Below are 9462 nucleotides of genomic sequence, written 5' to 3'. Positions count from 1 at the left end.
TAACACTAAAGTTCGGCCAATTTCAAAATACTAATTTTTTTTATTTTAATTTTTGAGCATCCAAATTGGTTCAAATTTGCTGTAGACTGACAAAATAATATTTAGAATAATTTAGTAGAGATCGAAAGCATGAGTTTTACCCGGAAACTGCCTTAAATATTTTTAAATCCTTTGTTCGGCCAATTTCAAAATTCTAATTTTTATTATTTTAATTATTGAGCATCAAAATTGGTTCAAATTTGCTGTAGACTGACAATATAATATTTAGAATAAATTGATAGGGTTTGCAAGCATGTATTTATCCCGTAAACTGCCATAAAAAATTTTAACACTAAAGTTCGGCCTATTTCAAAATACTAATTTTTTTTATTTTAATTTTTGAGCATCCAAATTGGTTCAAATTTGCTGTAGACTGACAAAATAATATTTAGAATAATTTAGTAGAGATCGAAAGCATGAGTTTTACCCGGAAACTGCCTTAAATATTCTTAAATCCTTTGTTCGGCCACTTTCAAAATTCTAATTTTTATTATTTTAATTATTGAGCATCAAAATTGGTTCAAATTTGCTGTAGACTGACAATATAATATTTAGAATAATTTAATAGGGTTTGCAAGCATTTATTCAACCCGTAAACTTGCTTAAATATTTTTAAAACTTTGAGTTTGGCCAATTTCAAAATTCTAATTTTTAATATTTTAATTATTGAGCATCCAAATTGGTTCAAATTTGCTGTAGACTGAAAAATGAATATTTAGAATAATTAAATAGGGTTTGCAAGCATGTATTTATCCCGTAAACTGCCTTAAATATTTTTAAATCCTTGTGTTCGGCCAATTTCAAAATTCTAATTTTTATTATTTTAATTTTTGAGCATCCAAATTGGTTCAAATTTGCTGTAGACTGAATAAATAATATTAAGAATAATTATATAGGGTTTGCAAGCAAGTATTTATCCCGTAAACTGCCTCAAAAAATTTTAACACTAGAGTTCCGCTAATTTCAAAATTCTAATTTTTAATATCTTGATTTTTGACCATCCTAATTGGTTCAAATATGCTATATAATGACAAAAAATTATTTAGAATAAATAAATATGGTTTGCAAGCATGTATTTAACCCGTAAACTTGCTTAAATATTTTTAAAGTGTGTTCTCTTAATTATTAATTAATGTGGGGAAACAACGGGCTAAAACTTCCTCTGAGAAAAGTCATTTCCTTAAAGTACGCTCAGCTGAGCAGTGCTGATGTAGAAAGAAGCTTTTCAAAATGGAAGTCCCATTTGATTGATTGAGACCCAACAGGATGAGTTTTAACACCGAAAACCTTGAATTGCACATGGTTATTAATCACTACTACGCCCTTGATGACGAAAAATAAATTTCAATACCTTGGAATGAAATATTAAATGGTGTATTTTGATGCGTACGTGATACAATAAATAAATTAATTATACCGCAATCAAAACATTTTAATTTTAAAATCCATCGCCATGTTAGTAATGTTGATTGAGCTCCATTAGTAGAATAGTGTTAAGATATATGTTCTATATATACCGCTGACCACCTCTAGGCTATGAAAAAGGCTAACAAATAGTAGAAATGGGTATTTTCCAGCGAATTTTGAACATGGTTCTATCATTTATGCAGTGGAAATTGAACTTAAAAAAACCGTCTAAAACCGTCCAAATTGAAAAAAAAAATCGATTAAAACCGACTAAATTTATACGAAAACCCGTCTAAAAATAGTCGACTATTTTCCCCAAAAAAATCGTCAAAAATTTACAGCCCTACTAATATTTTAAAAAAAAAATAAATGAATAAATAAATTAATTACTAAATAAATAATTATTTAATTAAATAAATATATAAATAATTAAAGTGAATTTAAAAGTGGAGACGCGACAAAATCCTGAGAAAATACATTTTAATTAATAATTTAAAAAAAGTTAAATTAATTAATGAATAAATAAATTATTTAATTAATTAATAAATAAATAATTATTAAATAAATATTCCATGAAGTGAATTAAAGAGTGAAGACGCGACAAAACCCTGAGAAAATACATTTTAATTAATAATTTAAAAAAAGTTAAATAAATAAATGAATAAATAAATTATTTAATTAATTAATAAATAAATAATTATTAAATAAATATTCCATGAAGTGAATTAAAGAGTGACGACGCCACAAAACCCTGAGAAAATACTTTTTTATTAATATTTTTAAAAAATTAATAAATATATTAATTAATTAATAAATATTTAAATTAATCAATAAATTATTAAATAAAGAAATGAATAAATAAACAATCCATGAAGTGAATTTATTAATATTATAATAAATAAATAAATATTTAATAAAAATATATAAATATATGAATAAATATATAAATAATTAAATTAAAAAATTAATTAATTAATAAACATATAAATAAATAAATATTCTATGAAGTGAATTAAATAGAGAAGACGCGATAAAACCCTGACAAAATACTTTTTTAATAATAATTTTAATAATTAAATTATTTTCAGTCGTCCTCTAAGTGAATTAAAGAGAGAAGACGCGACAAAACCCTGAGAAAATACTTTTTAATTAATAATTTTAATAAATTTATGAATTGCAGTCGTCCTTGAAGTGAATTAAAGTGTGAAGACGCAACAAAACCCTGAGAAATACATTTTTACTTATATTAAAAAAAAAATAAATAAATAAATGTATAAATTAATAAATAAATAAATAAATTAATTAATAATTAATAAATAAATATTCCATGAAGTGAATTAAAGAGAGAAGACGCGACAAAACGCTGAGAAAATATTTTTTAACTAATATTTATAAAAACAAATAAATTATTTAATTAATTAATAAATAAATAATTATTTAATAAATATTCCATGAAGTGAATTAAAGAGAGAATACGCGACAAAACGTTGAGAAAATACTTTTTACCTAATATTTTTAAAAAACAAATCAAATTTAAAGCGTCCTTGAAGTGAATTAAAGAGTGAAGAAGCGACAAAACCCTGAGAAAATACTTTTTAATTAGCAATTTTAATAAATTTATGAATTTCAGTCGTCCTTGAAGTGAATTTAAGAGTGAAGACGCGACAAAACCCTGAGAAAATAAATTTTAACACTTGAGTTCCGCTAATTTCAAAATTCTAATTTTTATTATTTTAATTTTTGAGGATCCTAATTGGTTCAAATTTGCTATAGACTGACAAAATAATATTAAGAATAATAACAAAAAAACGTTGAGAAAATACTTTTTACCTAATATTTTTAAAAAACAAATCAAATTTAAAGCGTCCTTGAAGTGAATTAAAGAGTGAAGACGCGACAAAACCCTGAGAAAATACTTTTTAATTAGCAATTTTAATAAATTTGAATTTCAGTCGTCCTTGAAGTGAATTTAAGAGTGAAGACGCGACAAAACCCTGAGAAAATACATTTTAACTAATATTTTAAAAAAATTTTATAAATGAATGAATGAATGAATTAATTAATTAATTAATAAATAAATAAATAATTAAATAAATAAATATATAAATAAAAAAAGTGAATTAAAGAGTGAAGACGTGACAAAACCATGAGAAAATACTTTTTAATTAATAATTTTCATAAATTTATGAACTGCAGTCGTCCTTGAAGTGAATTAAAGAGTGAAGACGCGACAAAACCCTGAGAAAATACATTTTAATTAATAATTTAAAAAAAGTTAAATAAACAAATGAAGAAATAAATTATTTAATTAATTAATAAATAAATAATTATTAAATAAATATTCCATGAAGTGCATTAAAGAGTGACGACGCGACAAAACCCTGAGAAAATACTTTTTTATTAATATTTTTAAAAAATTAATAAATATATTAATTAATTAATAAATATGTAAATTAATCAATAAATTAATAAATAAATAAATAAAAATTCCATGAGTGGAATTAATTAATATTATAAAAAATAAATAAATAAATATTTAATAAAAATATATAAATAAATGAATAAATATATGAATAATTAAATTAAAAAATTAATTAATTAATAAACATATAAATAAATAAATAAATAAATATTCCATGAAGTGAATTAAAGAGTGACGACGCGACAAAACCCTGACAAAATAATCTTTAATTAATAATTTTAATAAATAAATTAATTTTCAGTCGTCCATGAAGTGAATTAAAGAGTGAAGACGACAACACCCTGGAAAATAGATTTTAACTAATATTTAAAAAAATAAATGAATAGATAATTAAATTAATTAATTAATTAATTAATAAATAATAAATAAATATTCCATGAAGTGAATTAAAGAGATAAGACGCGACTAAACCCTGAGAAAATACATTTTATTTAATATTTCAAAAAAAAAATAAATAAATAAATGAAAAAATAAATAAATAAATTAATTTTGAAATATTTTATAAATAAATTAATTAATTAAATAAATAAATATTCCTTGAAGTGAATTAAAGAGTGAAGACGCGATAAAACCCTTAGAAAATACATTTTGACTTATACTTAAAAATAAATGAATAAATAAATAAATAAATTAATTAATTAATTAATAATTAATAAATAAATATTCCATGAAGTGAATTAAAGAGAGAAGACGCAACAATACGCTGAGAAAATACTTTTTATTTAATAATTTTAATAAATTTATGAATTTCAGTTGTCCTTGAAGTGAATTAAAGAGTGAAGACGCAACAAAACCTTGAGAAAATACATTTTGACTTATAATTAAAAAAAATAAATAAATGAATAAATAAATCAATAAATTAATTAATTAATTAATTAATAAATATTCCATGAAGTGAATTAAAGAGAGAAGACGCGACAAAACGGTGAGAAAATACTTTTTAATTAATCTTTTACAAAAACAAATCAAATTTCAAGAGTCCTTGAAGTGAATTAATGAGTGAAGACGCGACAAAACCCTTAAAAAATACATTTTAATTAATAACTATTATAAATTTATTAATTGCAATCGTTCTTAAAGTGAATTAAAGAGTGAAGACGCGACAAAACCTTGAGAAAATACTTTTTAATTAATTATTTTAATAAATTTTTGAATTGTAGTCGTCCTTGAAGTGAATTAAAGATTGAAGATGCTACAAAACCCTGAAAAAATACATTTTAACTAATATTTAAAAATAAATAAATAAATTAATGAATAAATAAATAAATTAATAAACATAAATAAATAAAAAAATAAATTAATTAATTAATTAATCAATAAATAAATAATAAATAAATATTCAATGAAGTGAATTAAAGAAGGACGCGACAAAACCCTGAGAAAATACTTTTTTATTAATTTTTTTAAAAAATAAATTAATAAATAAATAAATTATAATCCAGGAAGTGAATTAAAGAGAGAAGTCGCGACAAAACCCTGAGAAAATACTTTTTTTATTAATTTTTTAAAAAATAAATTAATAAATAAATAAATTAATAATCCAGGAAGTGAATTAAAGAGAGAAGTCGCGACAAAACCCTGAGAAAATACTTTTTTATTAATTTTTTTAAAAAATAAATAAATAAATAAATAAATTAATTAATAATCCAGGAAGTGAATTAAAGAGAGAAGTCGCGACAAAACCCTGAGAAAATACTTTTTTATTAATTTTTTTAAAAAATAAATAAATAAATAAATAAATTAATTAATAATCCAGGAAGTGAATTAAAGAGAGAAGTCGCGACAAAACCCTGAGAAAATACTTTTTTATTAATTTTTTTAAAAAATAAATTAATAAATAAATAAATTAATAATCCAGGAAGTGAATTAAAGAGAGAAGTCGCGACAAAACCCTGAAAAAATACTTTTTTATTAATTATTTAAAAAATAAATTAATAAATAAATAAATTAATAATCCAGGAAGTGAATTAAAGAGAGAAGTCGCGACAAAATCCTGAGAAAATACTTTTCTATTAATTTTTTAAAAAATAAATTAATAAATAAATAAATTAATAATCCAGGAAGTGAATGAAAGAGAGAAGTCGCGACAAAACCCTGAGAAAATACATTTTAATTTATAATTTTAATAAATTTATGAATTTCATTCGTCCTTGAAGTGAATTAAAGAGTGAACTCGCGACAAAACCCTGAAAAAATAATTTAAACTAAGATTTTAAAAATAAATAAATAAATTAATAAAAATAAATAAATAAATAAATTAATAAATAAATAAATAAATAAAATAATTAATTATAAATAAATAATTAATAAATAAATATTCAATGAAGTGAATTAAAGAAGGACGCGACAAAACCCTGAGAAAATACTTTTTTATTAATTTTTTTAAAAAATAAATTAATAAATAAATAAATTAATAATCCAGGAAGTGAATTAAAGAGAGAAGTCGCGACAAAACCCTGAGAAAATACTTTTATATTAATTTTAAAAAAAATAAATTAATAAATAAATAAATTAATAATCCAGGAAGTGAATTAAAGAGTAAAACGCGACAAAACCCATTTGAAAAAATACATTTTAACTAATATTAAAAATATAAAAATAAAAATAATGAATTTATAAATAAATTAATAAAAATAAATAAATAAATAAATAAATAAATTAATTAATGAATAAATAATTAATAAATAAATATTCAATGAAGTGAATTAAAGAAGGACGCGACAAAACCCTGAGAAAATACTTTTTTATTAATTTTTTTAAAAAATAAATTAATAAATAAATAAATTAATAATCCAGGAAGTGAATTAAAGAGAGAAGTCGCGACAAAATCCTGAGAAAATACTTTTCTATTAATTTTTTAAAAAATAAATTAATAAATAAATAAATTAATAATCCAGGAAGTGAATGAAAGAGAGAAGTCGCGACAAAACCCTGAGAAAATACATTTTAATTTATAATTTTAATAAATTTATGAATTTCATTCGTCCTTGAAGTGAATTAAAGAGTGAAGTCGCGACAAAATAATTTTACCTAAGATTTTAAAAATAAATAAATTAATAAAAATAAATAAATTAATAAATAAATAAATAAATAAAATAATAATTTATAAATAAATAATTAATAAATAAATATTCAATGAAGTGAATTAAAGAAGGACGCGACAAAACCCTGAGAAAATACTTTTTTATTAATTTTTTTTAAAAAATAAATTAATAAATAAATAAATTATAATCCAGGAAGTGAATTAAAGAGAGAAGTCGCGACAAAACCCTGAGAAAATACTTTTTTTATTAATTTTTTAAAAAATAAATTAATAAATAAATAAATTAATAATCCAGGAAGTGAATTAAAGAGAGAAGTCGCGACAAAACCCTGAGAAAATACTTTTTTATTAATTTTTTTAAAAAATAAATAAATAAATAAATAAATTAATTAATAATCCAGGAAGTGAATTAAAGAGAGAAGTCGCGACAAAACCCTGAGAAAATACTTTTTTATTAATTTTTTTAAAAAATAAATTAATAAATAAATAAATTAATAATCCAGGAAGTGAATTAAAGAGAGAAGTCGCGACAAAACCCTGAAAAAATACTTTTTTATTAATTATTTAAAAAATAAATTAATAAATAAATAAATTAATAATCCAGGAAGTGAATTAAAGAGAGAAGTCGCGACAAAATCCTGAGAAAATACTTTTCTATTAATTTTTTAAAAAATAAATTAATAAATAAATAAATTAATAATCCAGGAAGTGAATGAAAGAGAGAAGTCGCGACAAAACCCTGAGAAAATACATTTTAATTTATAATTTTAATAAATTTATGAATTTCATTCGTCCTTGAAGTGAATTAAAGAGTGAACTCGCGACAAAACCCTGAAAAAATAATTTAAACTAAGATTTTAAAAATAAATAAATAAATTAATAAAAATAAATAAATAAATAAATTAATAAATAAATAAATAAATAAAATAATTAATTATAAATAAATAATTAATAAATAAATATTCAATGAAGTGAATTAAAGAAGGACGCGACAAAACCCTGAGAAAATACTTTTTTATTAATTTTTTTAAAAAATAAATTAATAAATAAATAAATTAATAATCCAGGAAGTGAATTAAAGAGAGAAGTCGCGACAAAACCCTGAGAAAATACTTTTATATTAATTTTAAAAAAAATAAATTAATAAATAAATAAATTAATAATCCAGGAAGTGAATTAAAGAGTAAAACGCGACAAAACCCATTTGAAAAAATACATTTTAACTAATATTAAAAATATAAAAATAAAAATAATGAATTTATAAATAAATTAATAAAAATAAATAAATAAATAAATAAATAAATTAATTAATGAATAAATAATTAATAAATAAATATTCAATGAAGTGAATTAAAGAAGGACGCGACAAAACCCTGAGAAAATACTTTTTTATTAATTTTTTTAAAAAATAAATTAATAAATAAATAAATTAATAATCCAGGAAGTGAATTAAAGAGAGAAGTCGCGACAAAATCCTGAGAAAATACTTTTCTATTAATTTTTTAAAAAATAAATTAATAAATAAATAAATTAATAATCCAGGAAGTGAATGAAAGAGAGAAGTCGCGACAAAACCCTGAGAAAATACATTTTAATTTATAATTTTAATAAATTTATGAATTTCATTCGTCCTTGAAGTGAATTAAAGAGTGAAGTCGCGACAAAATAATTTTACCTAAGATTTTAAAAATAAATAAATTAATAAAAATAAATAAATTAATAAATAAATAAATAAATAAAATAATTAATTATAAATAAATAATTAATAAATAAATATTCAATGAAGTGAATTAAAGAAGGACGCGACAAAACCCTGAGAAAATACTTTTTTATTAATTTTTTTTAAAAAATAAATTAATAAATAAATAAATTATAATCCAGGAAGTGAATTAAAGAGAGAAGTCGCGACAAAACCCTGAGAAAATACTTTTTTATTAATTTTTATAAAAATAAATTAATAAATAAATAAATTAATAAACCAGGAAGTGAATTAAAGAGAGAAGTCGCGACAAAACCCTGAGATAATACTTTTTTATTAATTTTTTTAAAAAATAAATTAATAAATAAATAAATTAATAATCCAGGAAGTGAATTAAAGAGAGAAGTCGCGACAAAACCCTGAAAAAATACTTTTTTATTAATTTTTTTAAAAAATAAATTAATAAATAAATAAATTAATAATCCAGGAAGTGAATTAAAGAGAGAAGTCGCGACAAAACCCTGAGAAAATGCTTTTTTAATTATTTTTTTAAAAAATAAATTAATAAATAAATAAATTAATAATCCAGGAAGTGAATTTTAGAGAGAAGTCGCGACAAAACCCTGAGAAAATGCTTTTTTAATTATTTTTTTAAAAAATAAATTAATAAATAAATAAATTAATAATCCAGGAAGTGAATTTTAGAGAGAAGTCGCGACAAAACCCTGAGAAAATACTTTTTTATTAATTTTTTTAAAAAATAAATTAATAAATAAATAAAAATAATAATCC

This window comes from Cloeon dipterum, chromosome 4, assembly GCF_949628265.1.
Source record: "Cloeon dipterum chromosome 4, ieCloDipt1.1, whole genome shotgun sequence".
NCBI lineage: Eukaryota > Metazoa > Arthropoda > Insecta > Ephemeroptera > Baetidae > Cloeon > Cloeon dipterum.
Note: the sequence above shows the minus strand (reverse complement) of the source record.